Here is an 18,634-nt window from a genome sequence, read left to right as displayed (position 1 = left end):
TCCTTGGAAATCCTTACTTGAAAGCAAGTCGTATTTGTACTCCGTCATAGTCCATGTTGGTGTGAATGACCTGTGACGCATTTCTCTGGACTACATGGCAAGTGACATGGAAGAGCTCGCTGATCATGTAGCCCAGGCCGGTATGGCCCTGACACTGAGTAGCATCCTGCCCTCAACAGTATAAAAAAAATGATCAATTTCAACAATTGGTTAGGTTTCTGGTGTCATTCAAAGGGGTTACAGTATCTGTCCACCTGGGATGACATGCTCAATAAGCCATGTTGCTTCGCAAGAGATGGCTTGCACCTGTCAACCTTAGGCTTTCGAGTACTGGCCAAGGCTTTTGACGCCCCCATAGTGCTTTTTTTACGCAAGGCTCAAAAGACAAACCCACCACCGTAAATAGCACACGTAACCAAAAACTGAGGGTAATGCTACTCAATGCCAGAAGTCTAAACCTCAAAATGCATGCAGTTGAGGCACTCCTCAGTATGGAGAACATCAATATCTGTGCAGTAACAGAAACCTGGTTTAAGGCTCCTGAGAGCACCCCAGCACTACCAGGCTATAACTCGTACCATACTTTTTGGCCACAGAACCCGGACCGAAACACAAAAGGTGGGGGTGTATCCATATACATCAAGGATAACCACACCTCCAGGTTAGTGGCACAGCACAATACCTTAGAGATCATCCATGTGCAACTAACAATGGGCAAAACTGCAATTCAAATTGTAGCTTGCTACAGATCACCCACCATGACCCAGGACCCCCATTCCACGTTTCTGGAGACACTGGAAAATATGAAGGTCCTACCAAATGCCCTAATGTTGGGTGATTTCAATTACCCAAACATTAACTGGGAGAACTACACAAGTACTAACTCCCTTGCCCAACGCTTTCTAGAATTTATAAACTCGAATGCCCTGGATCAACTGGTCAACACCCCCACCAGAGGTGACAACATATTGGACCTGGTCATCACCAACATGGGCGACTGGTGTTCTACACCAGAGGTCAAACTCTTGCTGGTTAGATCAGAACATAGACTAATCACTTTGGATATCCACATTCAGCCCCCACCATGAAAAACTTTTCAAAAGCAAACTTCACGTTACTTAAGACCGAGGTGGAAAGGTTCACAGCCCCCATGGTAAAGGACAACACTGTCCAAGCTGCTGAATCCCTTACAAAGGCACTCTCTATGAGCACTTGCAAGAATGCATGGATAGTGCTATCCCAAGCAAAACCCAAGACTCACTCGTCCAAGAAAAGGAAACCAGTCTGGTGGACCCCTGCCATAAACAAGCTATACAATAGAAGGAGGAAACTAGTGCAGAAGAGTGAAATCCCAAGAAGGAAAGAGATCCCTGATTAGTATCAGCAAGAAACTACGATCCCTCATAAAATCATGCAAGGCTAGCCTTGAAAGAAAAATTGCCAAGGACTCCAAAGATAACCACAAAGCGTTCCTTAGCTATGTCAGGAACCTAAGTGGAAACTTTCAGATCTGCTCTGAGTTAGTGTAGAATGGCACAAAATACACTGAATCGACTGATACTACCAACATTCTGGCAGACAGGTTTAGTGAAAACTTCACCCCCTAAAGGGCCCATAACCATACCAGAAGAATGTAGTGCCCCAGCAATCACTGACACACAGGTTAAAACAGCCCTATCCAAAGCCAGAAATACACCTTCAATGGGATCAGACGGTGTCCCAGGTTGTGTCTTACATGAGCTCCAAAATGAACTAACCCCTCACCTAAACACACTGTTCAAACTCGGCCTCTCTACAGGCTACGTACCCAGAGAGTGGTGCACAGCAACCTTTATCCCGCTCCACAAAGGTGGAGCCACAGTGGACCCCGGGAACTATTGCCCTTTAAGCCTGACTAGCCTGGTCTGCAAGGCTATGGAGCGCATCATCATGGAATTCATTAACAGAGACATTGGGAACCTTCAAACATTGGACCCTACCCAGTTTGGCTTTGTTAAGGGCAGATCATGCCTCCTAAACCTGGTGGACTTCTTTGAGACAGTTACCAAGGCTTTAGACGAGGGAAAGGAGGTCCACACAGCCTACCTAGACCTAGTAAAGGCTTTCGACACCATTCCCCATTCTGGTATTACAGACAAGCTCACCAGCCTGAACATAAACCCCTATGTCACGAGATGGGTTGCCAATTGGCTCACGGATAGAACCCACACGGTGAGAGTTGCAGGCTCTAGGTCTGACTCTAAACCAGTTACAAGTGGCATCCCCCAGGGCTCAGTCCTGGGACCTCTCCTGTTCGGTATATACTTATCAGAGGTATAGGCAAGCACAGGAGGACTATGGCTGACCAAGTTCACAGATGACTGCAAACTGGGGGCCATAATTGACTCTCCAGCTGATACAGATATCCTCCAGAAGGGTCTCACTGAGATGGATACCTGGTGTCAAAATCATGGCCTCAAGCTAAATGCCAAAAAGTGCATAGTCATCCCCTTTGGGAAAAACAAAGTACCCGCGAACTACCACATATGTGGTAGTCCCCTAAATACAGAAAATGTAATAAGGGATCTGGGGACCCAAGTAGATAGTAATCTCTCCTTTTATAATCATATTGCCAAGGTGGTTAGAAAATCCTTCTATGTGGCCCACCTAAGCACAAAAGGGTTTGCATCTAGAACAAAAGAGGTTATTGTGCCCCTCTACTCATCACTCCTCAGACCCATGATAGAGTACAATGCCCCATTTGGGATGTACCTTACAAGACACTTGCAACAACTGGAAATACCACAGAAGTACCTCACCAAGAGAATTACTGGCCTCAAACATATGCCCTATGCAGTCTGACTGAAGAAACTCCAGCTGTACTCGGTTGCATACCGCTTACTCAGAGGTGATCTCTGCCTGACATACAAGGCCATGTCCAACCCAGAATTGATGGACATGCTCCACCTAAAAAAAAGCAAATCCCCAAGAGCCACACGCTTTAGGGATCTAAACCTCACCACAGTGATAAATAGGGCATGCTGGAGGGATAGATTCCTGTCCCAGAGACTCCCATGCTTTGGAACAGGATTCCAGTCTACATTAGGCAGAGCCTCTCACTAACACTCAAGAGAAACCTTTACGAGTGGATGGGAAACAGAAAATTTACCCCAGGAATCACTGCAGTCGCTCTGCTGGACAGAGGCCAAGGGAACTAATGGCTCTGCTGGACCAAGGCACAGGGAACTAATCTAAGGGGGTGGCGAAAGCCAACACATTCTGGCTAGGCTTATAGATGCCCTCGGGCAGATAGTTTCATAGTTGATAGGTAAGAACTAGGCTACGTCAACCTAGGTATTCCTGAGGAAAACGCGTCTGAGGATTCTGACATGCTAGCCTTGGGAGATGTATTTATTGCTGTCTGCAGTGATCTTGATTCTCAACCTTCAGTTCCCCAAAAGGCAGATAGGGTTTCCCACTTCAGGTTTGACTGTAAATCCACACCCTTCGCATCATCTGTAACCCCATCCATTTTTTCCCCTCTCCCATGCACTTTCTGCCCGTTTTGTAATATCATCCTGATGTCAGCTGATTAGGAGCGCCCTCCTTTTTTCTGTCCCTGATTCCTTTTTTTCTGTCGATTTTACTATGCTTTTCTGTAAAAAAAAACAAACAAAAAAAAAGGCATAGTAAATCAGCTGATTTAACAAACTCTAATAGTCTGTTTCTTTTTTTGAAACAGAATACCAGAGTTTGTACAGTGTTTTCTGGACTACATGACAATCAGTTTGATTTCTGGATAGTCTGGAAAAAAATGAATAGGTGGCAACCCTACCATGTGGCCATGTCCATATCTTTTCCAGCTGGGAATAGACTCTATGTCTTCCAGTCCTTCTCCAAAAGACAAAGAAGGGAAGGGTATTTGACTTGGTAAGAGAACATTTTCTTCTTCCAGTTTGGTGTATAGAATTCTTACAGTAGCTATTAGACTTAATGTGGAAGTTTATTCTTTTTTTGTGCAGACAGTTTGAGAGAACTATCTGCTTCACTTCCTCCTGAAGGTAGTGCCTGTCTGAATTCTGTTGTTTCTAACATTTGTCAGTTATCAAAGCATGCCTTAAAGAAGTACATTTGATTGTGAAGATACTGTGTCTGGGCCACTGCTCTGCTACAGTGTTGAGGAGATGTGCTTAGGAAGTTAATCAGAATTTTTCTGATGAGGTAAATTTTGAAATTTTAAGTTCAGCTTTAGATAAGGAGGTTATGTTTGGCACATCTGCTACTCAGATCCTCAGTAATTTGATAAGAGAGGGAAATTAAAACGAAGAGTTTCCCAAGATTTTTTAGGCCCCTCTTATAAATCTCTAAATCCTTTCTTCATTCTAAAAAAAAAAACAATCCCTGCTTTCACAAGCCAAATTGAACCAAAAAGAGGTGGCAGGAGTAGAATAACAAAAACAGATCTTTTTCCCTAAAGAAGGGAAGGTCTAACACTTCAGAATGACTATACCAGCATTTTTTCCACTCACCCCCTCCCCTTTTGTCCTTATCTCTCAAAATCTGTCCCAGGAACTGTTTATGTGCATTCCACATTGGAAACAGATTGCTTCAGACTCCTGGGTGTTAAAAGTGACTCACAGGGATACAGTTGACACTAGATACAAAATATTCTGAACCAGACAGTGTTCTTTCCTCAGGTTCTACATCACTTATCCTATTGGTCATAGAACTGGTGCCATTAAATCAAAGGGGCAAAGGTTTCTGTTCCAGAATGTGTCTGGTATCGAAGAAAGATTCTTCTTGCAGACCAGTTCTAGATCTTTGCTGTCTAAATCTGTATGTGAAAGTTCCAAAATTCAAGATGCTGACCATTCAGAATCACAGTCCCCAAGGAAGATTTTTGGTAGGGTGCTAGAGCGGAGTTGTGGTATTGTATGAGGAAGTTGGGAATGGCAGAGAAGTATGCAAGAGTGGTACAGTATATGTATGAGGGTAATGTGACAGTGGTGAGGTCTGTGGTAGGAGTAACGGATGCATTCAAGGTGGAGGTGGGATTACATAAGGGTCAGCTCTGAGCTCTTTCTTATTTGCAGTGGTGATTGACATGTTGACAGATGAGATCAGAAAGGAGTCTCCGTGGACTGTAATGTTTGCAGATGACATTGTGATCTGTAGTGAGTGTAGGAAACAGGTTGAGGAGATCCTGGAGAGGTGGAGATATGCTCTAGAGAGGAGAGGAATGAAGGTCAGCAGGACTAAGACAAAAGATATGTGTGTGAATGAGAGGAAGGATAGAGGAATGGTGATGATGCAGGGAGTAGAGTTAGCGAAGGTGGATGAGTTTAAATACTTGGAAGCAACAGTTCAGAGTAATGGTGAGTGTGGAAGAGAGGTGGAGAAGAGAGTACAGGCAGGGTGGAGTGGGTGGAGAAGAGTGTCAGGAGTGATTTGTGGCAGACTGGTACCAGTAAGAGTAAAAGGGAAGGTATAAAAGAGGGTAGTGAGACCAGCTGTGTTGGTTGGAGACTGTGGCATTGACAACAAGGCAGGAGTCGGAGATGGAGGTGGAAGAGTTAAAAATGTTAAGATTTGCATTGGGTTTGACAAGGATGGACAGGATTAGGAATCAGTATATTAGAGGGTCAGCTCAGGTTGGATGGTTTGGAGACAAAGTAAGGGAGGTGGGATTGCATTGGTTTGGACATGTGCTGAGGAGGGATGCTGGGTATATTGGGGAAAAGGATGCTAAGGATGGAGCTGCCAGGTAAGAGAAAGAGGAAGGCCTAAGATAAGGTTTATGGATGTGGTGAGAGAAGACATGCAGGTGGTTGGTGTGACAGAGCAACATGCAGTGGACAGGAAGAAATGGAAACAGATGATCCGCTGTGGCGACCCCTAATGGGAACAGCCGAAAGAAGAAGAAATCTAAAAGATACATATCATCACATTCCCATAGCCAAAGGCTTCATGAATTTTCTCAAGTTTTCTGTGTCCGGGTCACATTATCAGATGTTCTTTGTGTTTCACTGTTGCAGTCATCACCTGTGGGTTATCCCTGCTGTGGTAGCCCTCAGCCGGCCCAAATACCAGAGTCAATATTTTTCTGCATCGGCTGCTGTCGCTTGCTGCCTGACGTCAGTTCATCAGTGCTATAAAGGAGATCAGCCAATGCCATTACATCAGTCTTTCTTGTTGTGGAGCCCATAGAAGAAGCAGTTGGCAAGTGTACCAGTTGGTCGCTACCAGAGTTTTGATTTACAGCTGAAAATGTCTAAAGCTAAGTACCCCATTGGGGATCCTTTTTTTCTTGCACTAACCAATGTCTGAAAAAGTTAACAATTGTCTTCCTGTGGAAAGCAAATACCACACCAAGACTTCTACTCATACTGCATCACTTGTTTATTCCCAGAGCACGATGTCCCTCGTTGCCGGTTCTGTGCCCTCTTTAATGCAAGAACCATTTGTCGTAGAGCTTTTATTGTAGCCAGGGATTTTCATCTTCCATCTTTGCATTCCGAAATGGCATCAGTCAGCCAACCATCTGTAGACATTCTGAAGAAATGTAAGGATAAAGATAGAGACAGACCACACAAGGCCAAGCTTTCCGACAACTCTACCGCTAAGCAGGTCGTCAGTTCTCCGGAATTCAGTGAGACGCTTTCGCAGCCCCTTATGCCCGATTCGATACCTTCACAGGCCTCAACAGAGACCGTTTTGGAGTCCAGTATGCTGAAGAAATCTTCTTCGTTTTCCGAGCCTTTGGTTGTCTCTGCCTCAGTTGGTTCCGGAGCCACGACGCAGGTACCGGCTTCCAAAGAGGCCTTTCGCACTACCGATTCCAGACAGAAAAATTATGTTGTCTCTTCCGACTACTGTTCCTCTCAGACCACTGGATTCTCTTAGGCCTAGAGACAAGGCCACTACCAGGAAAACTACCTCTAGCCACCATGTTAGTCCTGCTCCTTCTCCTCCCCAAAATCAAGGGTAGTCAGGCCACAACTTCTTAAAGGAGACTTTTCTCCTGAAATACTAACAGAACAGTATTCTGAGGAGTCTGATTATTCAGATTTTGAAGAGGAACAACAACCTATTGACTGCTTATGAGGATACAGATGCAGAGGAATCCATACTCTCTGCCTCTCCACCAGAAGATCGTTCCTTTGGGGAAACCCTTCACACCCTCAGGGAACATTTCCACTGGGAATCCCAGGACTTCCCTCAGTCTAAGAAAAGACTATGAGAGTTTCTAGAACTGCTCCAGCACAGACCCTTAGCCATCCCCTCCTATCTTAGAGGTGGTTGATGATGTCTTCCAGGTATCCAGTTTACCTCCTGACACCCTCCCACCTGCTCCCAGAAAACCTGACTGGTATTACAGAGTACCAGATTCTCACAAATACCTGTACAGAAATCCTGCTGCAGACCCGGAGGTCATTACACAGATACCAAAAGGAGCTAAGGCTAGTTCTACAAAGAATCATACTCTTCTGACAAGGACTCCAGAGCTCTGGACAGATGGGGTAAAAAAAAGTATACACCTCTGCAACTTTGGCTATCAGAGCTCTCAACTGTCAGTTCCACATGTTAAAATATCAATAACACACTTTGAAACTGTTAAAACAAAAAAATTTCTACCTTTCCTGACTGTTCCAATTCCAAAGTTAGCATATTTACATCACTCTACTTGTCAAGTGGCTAAACACTCATTACACTGTAGATATGATGCCCTAGAAGCCTCAAGCAGGGCAGCAGTGTCAGGATCTGTCATTAGGAGACATGCATGGTCGAAGGAACAACCTCTCCCTGATCATGTCAAATCTAAATTACGTGATGCAACCTTGGATAAGGACCGCTTGTTTGGAGAAAAAGCAGAAGAGGTGCTTAAAAAGATGGAAGACAAAGCAAAATCTATGCAAACAGTAAAATATTTACTTCAGGTACAACCTCCTAGGTTCAGCAGGAGTTTTCCCTCAAAACACTGGTCCTTTCCTGCACCTAGCAGACAGAGGCAAGGTAAGCCCCACAGGGACAGACCACCTAGACTCCCACCCCAGGGACAGCAAAGAACCAAGCAGTGGACCACTTCCACTCCAAAGGAAGGGAGTTATAAGCCATTCCTCTATGGCAAAAACTCTCAATGACTCCCTCTCCCCTCCTTCCTCTCACCAAAAAGTAGGAGGCAGGCTCTCCCGCTGTAAAGAAAATTGGCTTTCTGTAACAAAGGATCAGTGGGTCTTAAAGATCATTTTTCAGGGATACAAATTCTCCTTCAACGAACTCCCAATTCTAAGAGGGTACCCAGACTTGCCTCCAAATCAGTGGGCAGAGGCATTGAAACAAGTCCAAACTCTCATATCCCAAGAGGCAGTAGAACCTGTCCCCTCAGATCAAACAGGCAAAGGCTTTTGTTTCAGACTATTCCTTGTTCCCAGAAAAGGGGGCACTTGGTTCCCCATCCTGGATCTATCCATTCTGAACACCTTCCTGGTGGTTCCCAAATTCAAAATGCTAACCTTACATCAGCTGCTGCCTATGCTGACACAAAATGCCTGGTTAGTAACCCTAGATGTAAAAGATGCCTGCCCTCCATATCCCCATAAGGGAATCCTACAGGAAATTCCTTTGCTTCAGAGCACTCTCACAACACTTTCAGTTCTCTGCGCTACCCTTTGGCTTATCTACTACTCCCAGGGTATTCACCAAATGCTTAGCTCTGGCCGTAGCCTTCTGCAGGCAGAAAAATATACAAATTTACCCTTATCTGGATGACTGCCTCATTCAGGCAGACTGCAAAGAAAAGCTCCTCAAGGACCTCCTCTTTGTCAAAACCCTCCTAACCTCTTTAGGGTACACCATCAACGAGAAGAAATCAGAGCAAACACCCTCCAGGAATATCATTTTCTTGGGAGCACTGATGGATGCTGCACCCCAAATGGCCTTCCTATCCCCAGAAAAGCAGAGCTTCTTGCCTCTCTATTTCATCCAGCTGGCTTCCAGAACTCATCTCACTGCCAGGAAGTTCCTGCAAGCCTTAGGGTACATGACATCTTGCATCCTTCTAATTCCTTTGGCCAGGGTTCACATTAGAAAATTTCAGTGGTATCTAAAGAACCTTTGGTGTCAGCACTCTCAGCCTCTACAGACCTCTCTCCCCTCTGATCCCCTCTATAAGGGCCTAGTTTCTCTGGTGGGCAGGGGCCTGTGCTCAGAACAAGGGTCTTTCCTTCCCCCTTCACCCAATTGGGCAGACCATTACCACTGATGCCTCAGACATAGCTTGGGGCAGTCATCTAGAAGGCAGGTGCACCCAGGGTCTTTGGGATGCCCAGTACCTTCCCTTACACATCAGCCAGAAGGAAATGATGGCAGTACAAAAGGCTCTGACTTCCTTCAAACCCCACCTCAAGCCTGAGGTTCTGCTTATCAAAACATACATCACCACAGTAATGTGGTACGTTAACAAACAGGGAGGGACCCAATCTTACCCTCTGTGCAGGCTAGCCATGAACCTCTGGCTGACTGCCTCTTCCATGGGACTACACCTGATAGCACAATACCTACCAGGGATCAGCAACACCCTGGCAGACCTCTTAAGCAGAAACTTACTGGACCCCCGTGAGTGGTAGCTCCACAGAAAAATCTTTTTACAAATCACTCAGGCATGGGGGACGCCTGAGGTGGATCTCTTTGCTTTGCATCTCAACCATCAGCTGAAAAAGTTCTGTACCAGGGAGTATCACCACCTAGCTTGGAAGGTGGATTCCTTGACCTTCCCCTGGAACACCCTCTTTGTGTACACATTCCCTCCTCTGCCTCCTATTCCCAGGGAACTGATCAAAATAAGAGAGGAGAAACCAAAGACCATCCTCATTGCTTCAGATTGGCCCAGACAACATTGGTTCCCCTTACTGAGCAGCCTGACCTTACAGCCTCTCCGGTAGCTTCCCCTGATCTCAGACCTCTTATCTCTGGTGGTGGTGGTGGGGGGGGGGGGTGCTGCACCCAGATTTGCAGACTCTGAAACTATCAGCATGGCTAATACTCTAAAGGCCAACAAGGGGCCCCTGTTAAGCAAACCGGTGCTAGACATTATCACTGAGGCCGGAAGGCCCAGCACCAGAAAATCTTATGCAGGAAAATGGAAAAAAAAATTAGCACCTGGAGCCAGTCCAGAGGGGGCAATACCTCACACCATTCCCTCCTTCTTATCCTGGACTACCTAGTGGAGTTACTTAATAGTGGCCTCTCCATCTTCTCTGTTAAAATCCATGCCTCTGCCATTTCAGCTCATTTTGATACAGAACAGCCCCTGTTCTTCCATCTTTTGATTAAACAATTCCTCAGAGGGGCTTCTAATATCAGACCTCCCAGAAGGCACCCACTTCAGCCTGAGACCTAAATTATGTTTTGGAAAAACTAACTTTACCACCCTTCAAACCTGCTGCTTCAGCAGAACTAAGATTCCAATCATGGAAAACTGCTTTTATCCTAGCTATCACCTCAGCCAGGAAAGTTTCAGAACTTCAGGCAATGATGACCAATGGAGCCCTTCATTATCTTCCATGCAGACAGGGTCTCCCCGAGGACTAATCCCTCCTTTATGCCCAAGGTGGTATCTAATGTAATTCTCAATCAGGCCATACATCTACTCACCTTCTTTCCTAACCCTCAAAATAAGAGGGAAAGAATTCTGCATTCACTAGACATGCACAGACAGCTCAGATACTACCTGGACTGTACTAAACCCTTCAGGAAAATGGACCAACTACTTGTCAGCTTTGCCCCAGGGGCAAAGGGGAAGCCCATTTCCAAACAAAGCATTTCCAAATAGATATCACACTGTATTCATTTCTGCTATAGATTGCATGGGAACCCCCCCCACCAAGTCTATTCGAACCCATTCCACTAGGGCAGCTCTCCACTTTCACAACATTCCTCAGAGGAGTTCCCACCAGGGACATCCAGGAAACTGGCACCTGGACTTCTGTCCATACCTTTACCAAGCATTACCACCTGCCTCTATTTTCTAAGGCTTGGGCAGGTTCGCCTCCGCAGTTCTGCAGGGCATGCTGACCCATTCCTAGGTCTCTTACTAAGCCTACCACCCCTCTTCTCAGCTTTGGGAATCCTCCCACAGATGGTGACTGCAACAGTGATGCACAAAAAACATAGTACAGTTGTGTAGACTTAATTGCAGAGTCTTTTCTCGGATGTCAAGAGTCATTACAATGGGTTTCTTCTCTTCTGACCAATTTGGGATTCCAGATAAATGTGCAGAAATCCTCACTGACCCCATTGCACAGAATTGTCTTTCTAGTCTGTCTTATAAACCCCTCACAGTGAAAGACTTTTTGACATAGAAGATGGATTTTTATCTGGAAACTTTCCATGAACTTCTAAAACTAGTCTCTGACTTCATCCACAGAGTATCCCAGGATCCTGGGGTTGATGGCTTTTATGATTCTTATAATTTATCTTACCAGGTTGTACCTGAGAAAGATGTACTGGTTTCTAAAAAACACAAGTGCCCAACATTTACATCCTTTACAATTTTAGGTTTCAGTTTTGGGAGTGGTCAAAAAGGAACTGCAGTGGTGGAAGCAACAGATAGAAGCAAACCCAGGTCTTCCCTTTTCACCTGTATCTCCAAGCAAATCTTGTAACTACAGACACTTCAGATTTCTTTTGTCAGCAGTTTCTATGGGGATAAAGATTCAAAGCCTGAGGAGCTCCTCAGACAGACCAAAGCACATCAGTGTCAAAACAGTGTTGGTTATAATCCATGCCTTAACATTTCTTTGTCATCTGTGGTCCCCTAGATCTCTTCAGGTGATGACAGACAACACCAGAGTGATGTGGTACATAAACAAGTAAGGGAGCATCAGGTCATACCCTATGTGCAGTCTAGTGATGATGACTTGCAAGGTGACTCTTCAACACTTCTTAACACTTTAAGCATCTTGCATTCATTAAGAGAGCAAAACATAGTAGTAAACAGGCTGAGCAGGACCAGGACAGACCCTCAGTTGGAAATTGAATGGGGGGGGGGGGTCTTCCAGGAATTGATCCAGTTGTGAAGAATACCTCAAGAAGATGTGTTTACCTCCTTTCAAAACAGCCAACTTAACAAATTAAGTTCAGTATGTCTTACATGAGTCTCAAAAAAGGATGTTTTTTCTTTCTCATGGTCAGGAATGCTCCTGTATGCCTTTTCATATTTCTAGTGATACTCAGAGTAATTCTGAAGATTCAGAAGGACAGATCAAAGATCACTGCAGTGACCCTCTTTTGGCCCAAATAGCATTGGTTCTGCTTTCTTATGGAACTCACCAAGAGCAATTACCATAAGCTTCATCTCAAACTGGAGTTACTCACACAAGGCAGGGGGAGATGTTCATCGTGCATACAGCTGCAGTCATAACAGATGGGTTTTCCTGCCATCAGGCGGGTCCTCGGTCGGCCGAATTCCAAAGTCTAGGTCCGGCGTCGGATGTTGTCGCTTCTTCCCTGACGTCAGTGCAACAGGGGTATAAAAGAACCAGCCGACACCATTTTCTTCAGTCTTTCTTGCCGCGCGGTGCCCGAAGCAGAAACAGTTCGCAAGTGCCGGTCGGCCAGCTCCGGAGATTACAAATATTTTTCAACCGAAGTCTTCTTGAAAGCTAAATACCCCGTTGGGGAAACTTTTCTTGCCTCAGACCGATGTCAGACAAAGTTAATAATTGCATTTCATGTGGGAAGCAAATACCGCATAAGGATTTTCATTCCCTCTGCATTCCTTGCTTAGGCCCAGACCACGACGTCTCGGCCTGTCGTTTTTGTGCTACATTCAACAGACGCACTATTAAGTGTCGGGTGGAGTTTGCCCAACACTATTTTGGCAAAAAGTTTAATTACATTATGTCGTCGGATACTCCGACTCCAGTTTTGAGTAAAAGATGCAAAGATAAGGACCGACATACGAGGTCCGCGACTTCTACCGACACCACGCTAAAGCCGACTACAGGTGGTCCAGTTCTCAGCGAGGCGCCTACGCAGCCCCTGACTACCGATGACACTTCATTGGCAGTGCCTTCTGTGCCCGAGGTCGCAGGCTCTTCGGCCCACACCCCGACTACAGATACCGAAGCCACTCTTGGCGGTAAAACTCAGAGTTTAGACAGGCCTGCCACCTCTCAAGGTGTCTTCAGGCCTTCTTCTTCTTTTTCCATCAAGGCTTTCACTAAGTCCAAAGCAGCCATGTATACTAAAAGACAACCTCCACAGGGCCCCTCTCAAGGCCCCATGCCTAAAAAGCAGATGCTCAAAATGGCTGAGGATTTGATTACTCTTTTATCAGGGGTTCTCAACCCCCCCCCCCCGGACAAAAGACCCAGAGTGGAGGAAGAATCCCCTTCCTTGGACCAGGCCTCCATTATTTCAGAATATTCTGAAGACCAGGAACATTCATACTCCCCTTTTGAAGATTCTGATGCAGAAGAGTCCATTCCCTCTGTCTCCCCCCCTGAGGATTACTCTTTTGGGGAAACCTTACATACCTTGAGGAAACACTTCCACTGGGAAGGCCAAGAGTACTCAGACTCCAAGAAAAGGCTTAGGGATTTCCTCTTTCTCCCTCAGCACAGGCCTCTGGCTATACCTCCTGTCTTAGACATACTAGATGATGTGTATTCAGAGGCCTGCCTTAATCCAGATTCTTTACCCCCCAGCTCCAGTCAAGCCTGACAGGTATTACCGGGTTCCTGAGTCACACCAATTCCTATACAAAAGCCATGCGGCTGACCCAGAAACTATTTCACAGGGTCCCAAGGGAATTAAGGCCTCCACTGCTAAAAATCCATTACCTTCAGAGAGAGATTCCAGAGCTTTAGAAAGGTGGGGGAAAAAGGTATACACCTCGACCACCTTAACCATGAGGGCATTAAACTGTCAGTTCCATATGTTAAAGTACCAACAGTTTCTGTTATCATAGTTGAAAAGCAAAATGTCACAACCTGAACAACCAGACTTAAAGGAGTTGCAGGATTTGTTACATAGTGCAGAGCAAGTGGGTAAACATACCTTGCAATGTGGTTTTGATGCTTTAGAGGCCTCATGTAGAGCTGCTGTTACAGGATCAGTCATACGTAGACATGCTTGGCTCAAAGAGCAAACCTTACCAAATCATGTCAAAGCTAAATTACTAGATGCACCTCTTCAAAAAGATGTATTATTTGGTGTTAAAGCTGAGGAGGTATTAAAGAAAATGGAGAAAAAGGCAAAATCAATGCAAACAGTGAAAGATTTCCTACAGGTACAACCACCACGTTTCAGTAGAAATTGGCCTTCAAAAAATTGGTCCTTTCCAGCCACGGACAGACCCCAAAGAGGTAGATACAGGCACCCGAGGGGTAGAGGGCAATCTCAAGGATCATTTAGAGGCAGACAATGGCAAGCACCTACACAAAGAGGTGGTGAGGATAGTTCACATCTATTCAGAAAGCAGAACCAATGACTTTCCCCTTTGCATGCCAAGCAAGGCTCAAATGGCAGCACCTTTAGGCGGAAAACTGGCATTATTTTCGAAAAATTGGCATATTGTCACAAAAGACAAATGGATCCTGGACATTTATAGACAGAGGCTACAGATTCCACTTTCACACCCTTCCAAAATGAGAGGCATGCCAAACCTGCCACACAATCAAAGGGCAGAGGCACAAAAACAAATTTCAGATCTCATGGACATGAAAGCTATTCAAGAGGTACCTGCACAAGAACAGGGTCAAGGTTTTTATTCCAGACTATTCCTGGTACCAAGGAAGGGCAAAGATTGGAGACCTATCTTGGACCTATCCATCCTAAACACATTTTTACTCGTGCCAAAATTCAAGATGCTCACATTACAGCAGCTTCTTCCCATGCTGGGCAAGGAGTCTTGGCTGGTAACATTGGACCTCAAGGAGGCATACCTGCATGTCCCAATCAGACAAGATTGCAGAAGATACCTCAGATTTCTTGCAGGTTCAACCCATTATCAATTCTCTGCATTGCCCTTTGGCTTATCTACTGTGCCCAGAGTGTTCACAAAATGCCTGGCATCAGTAATTGCCTAATGCAGACTTCAAGGGATACAGATATACCCATATTTGGACGACTGCCTGATCCAAGCGGACAGCAAGCACATACTTCTGAAACATCTGGCATTTGCAATAATGTTGTTAAATTCTCTGGGATACACAGTCAACAAAAAGAAATCAAGGATAATACCCTCTCAAACAATAATTTTCCTGGGTGCCAGCTTGAATACAAATACCCAGATGGCCTACCTCACGCCAGAGAAACAAGGGCAACTAACTCAATACTTCAGAAAACTGGCAACTTTCACCAGGCTGACTGCAAGGAAAATCCTGCAGGCTCTGGGATTCATGGCATCTTGCATCCTACTAATCCCATGTGCAAAGCTGCATATGAGGAAACTTCAATGGTACCTAAAAAACCTATGGTCTCAACACAGCCACAGTTTGGAAACAATAATACCACTGATTCCATGTCTTCAAAAGGAATTTCTGTGGTGGGCTCAAGCATGCCAAATAAACACAGATCTCTCATTCTGCAAGCCTTAAGCAAATCAAAGTCATCACAACAGACGCCTCGGACTATGCCTGGGGGGCGCACATGGCAGATTGGTGCATTCAGGGCAAATGGTCCCAAAAAGAAAAGCACCTTCACATCAATCAAAAGGAAATGCTAGCAGTAATAAATGCTATTATAGCTTTCAAAGACCTACTGCATCCAGGCCAGCTATTGATAAGGACAGACAGTAATGTGGTACATAAACAAACAAGGAGGAACCCATTCATACCCCCTATGCAGGCTAGCCATGTCTCTTTGGAACATGGCTCTGGAATTACAAATCGAACTTCAAGCACAGTACCTGCCAGGCAAGGAAAACACACTGGCAGACAACCTAAGCAGAAATATGACAGATCCACACAAATGGAAGTTGCATCCTCAAGTTTTTACAAAGATAATTCAAGCATGGGGAAGGCCAGACATAGATCTCTTTGCCTCCCACAGAAATCACCAATTGGCAAAATTCTGCTCAAGGACCTTTCATCCACAGGCCTGGAAAGTGGACGCACTCTCTTTCAGTTGGACAACAATGACAGTTTATGCCTTTCCACCTCTTCCTCTGCTGCCCAAAGTTCTATTAAAAACCAGAGCAGACAGACCAAAGATGATTCTCATTGCTCCAGACTTGCCAAGACAACACTGGTACCCACTCCTGAGGAGCCTGATGCATTCCCCACCATGGATCCTGCCTCTAATGCCTCTTCTACTGACTCAGCACAACTTCAAAACTCTTCACAGTCAGCTGAAAACACTCAATCTAGCCACATGGAAGATTCCTTAAATTCACAACAGACCCTTCTCTCCAAGGAGGCGCAGGATGTCATTTTGGAGGCCAGAAGGCCTTCTACTAGAAAAGCCTACTCCGCAAAATGGAAACGGTTTTGTGCCTGGAATGAGAAAAAGGGTCAGAATCCTGGAATACTGAATTTACCTCAAATATTACAGTACCTAGCTGAGATGCTAAGCAGTGGACTTTCATTCTCCTCCATCAAAATCCATGCCTCAGCCATTTCTGCAGAATACAACACTGATCCTCCTTTATTCTCTCACCCCCTCTTAAGACAGTTCCTCAGAGGGGCTAAGAATATAAAACCCCCAAGGAAACAACCAGTACCTGCTTGGGACCTCAATTTCATTCTAGAAAAACTGACCTTGCCTCCTTTTGAGCCAGCTGCTTCAACAGAACTGCAATATTTGTCCTGGAAAACAGCCTTCCTTCTGGCTATCACCTCAGCTCGCAGGGTTTCGGAACTACAAGCCCTCATGGCTGTGCAGCCTTTCATTATTTTCCATCAGGACAGAGTTTCCTTATGAACCAATCCTTCCTTTATGCCAAAGGTAGTATCCAGGGTAGCCTTGAATCAGGCTATCCACTTATCTACCTTTTACCCTAATCCTCAAAACAAAGGAGAGAGACTACTACATTCCTTGGACATTCACAGACAGCTACGTTATTATTTGGACAGAACAAAGCCTTTCAGAAAATCAGAGCAACTCTTTGTGTCCTATGCTACAGGAGCTCAAGGGAAGCCTATTTCCAAACAGACAATCTCAAAATGGATAGCCCACTGCATACGCTTTTGTTACTCTTTTCATGGTAAAACTGTACCTGCAGGCATCAGATCTCACTCCACAAGGGCCACAGCTACCTCTGCAGCTTTCCTCAAGGGGGTTCCTACCAAAGATATTTTGGAAGCAGCCACTTGGAGTTCTGTACATACTTTCTCCAAGCACTATCACCTACCATTACACTCCATATCTAGAGCAGGCTTTGCCACTGCAGTCTTGCAGGGCATCCTGGCTCCTCCTAGTTCCACCTAGTGCCTACCACCCCTTTTTTAGCTTTGGGATTCTACCCATATGTTATGACTGCAGCTGTATGCACGATGAACATAGTACAGTTTTGTACCTACCATAAATGTAGATGTTCGAGTGCTAATACAGCTGTAGTCCAGGTTTCCCTCCCTCCTTCCCCTCTTGGGACAGGCCTAATGGCTAACACCTCCTCATACAACCTGATTGGGGTATTCTTTTATGGTGTATTTGCTTGCAACTAATGTTTTTTGATTATATTGCATTGCATTATTACATAAATTTATGTATTGCCTTCCTTCTGGGGGCACCTGACATCTGGGGCAAGAAAAACTGAAGAAAATGGCGTTGGCTGGTTCTTTTATACCCCTGTCGCACTGACGTCAGGGAAGAAGTGACAACATCCGACGCCGGACCTAGACTTTGGAATTCGGCCGACCGAGGACCCACCTGACAGCAGGAAAACCCATCTGTTATGACTGCAGCTGTATTAGCACTCGAACATCTACATTTATGGTAGGTACAAAACTGTACTTTTGATGCATCCCAATATCAGACATGTTCAACTAACTGAAAGGATGAGTCAGTTTTGGTTAATTTTAGACACCTCTTGCCTGAGGATGTGTAGCAGATATTAAAGCAGGCAAGAAAACATGCTGCTAGGAAATCTTATATTGGCAAGTGGAAAAGATTTTCTAGTTGGTGCCTAGCCAATAACCAAGGTCCTGTTGGGATTATGTATAACTGGTGCTTAAATAATTGTGTGTTACTATCCTCTGACCTCTCCTATTCCTCTGTCAAGGTATATCTTGTGGCCATTTTATCATGTCTGCTCATGGATCCTCCACTCTGTTAATAGTTAAACAGCTTCTGAAAGGAGTTTTACACCTGAGATCTTCTCATAAACACGTTCTTCCTTCTTGAGATCTTAACTTTGTGCTGGAAAAGTTAACCATGCATCATCTGAGCCTGCTTATAAAGCAGACTTAATGTTCATTATGTGGAAGACCTGTTCTTTTCATTGCTCTGACGTGAGTTTCAAGCTGGATGAACCTTATCTGGCCTCCCATAGAGACAGGAGTCACATTAAGAACAAATCCATCATTCACTGCCAGAGTTGTTCTGGAGTTTACTTTAAATCAAGCCATTAATATCCCAGTGTTCTGTCAAGACCCTCAGAACCAGGGAGAAAATATTCTACGTACTCTGGATATGCATAGACATTTCTAGA

The sequence above is a fragment of the Protopterus annectens genome, chromosome 1.part1 (assembly GCF_019279795.1).
Source record: "Protopterus annectens isolate FY-2018-M chromosome 1.part1, PAN1.0, whole genome shotgun sequence".
NCBI classification, from domain to species: domain Eukaryota; kingdom Metazoa; phylum Chordata; order Ceratodontiformes; family Protopteridae; genus Protopterus; species Protopterus annectens.
The sequence above is the reverse complement of the archived record's forward strand: the minus strand, read 5'-3'. Positions refer to the sequence as shown.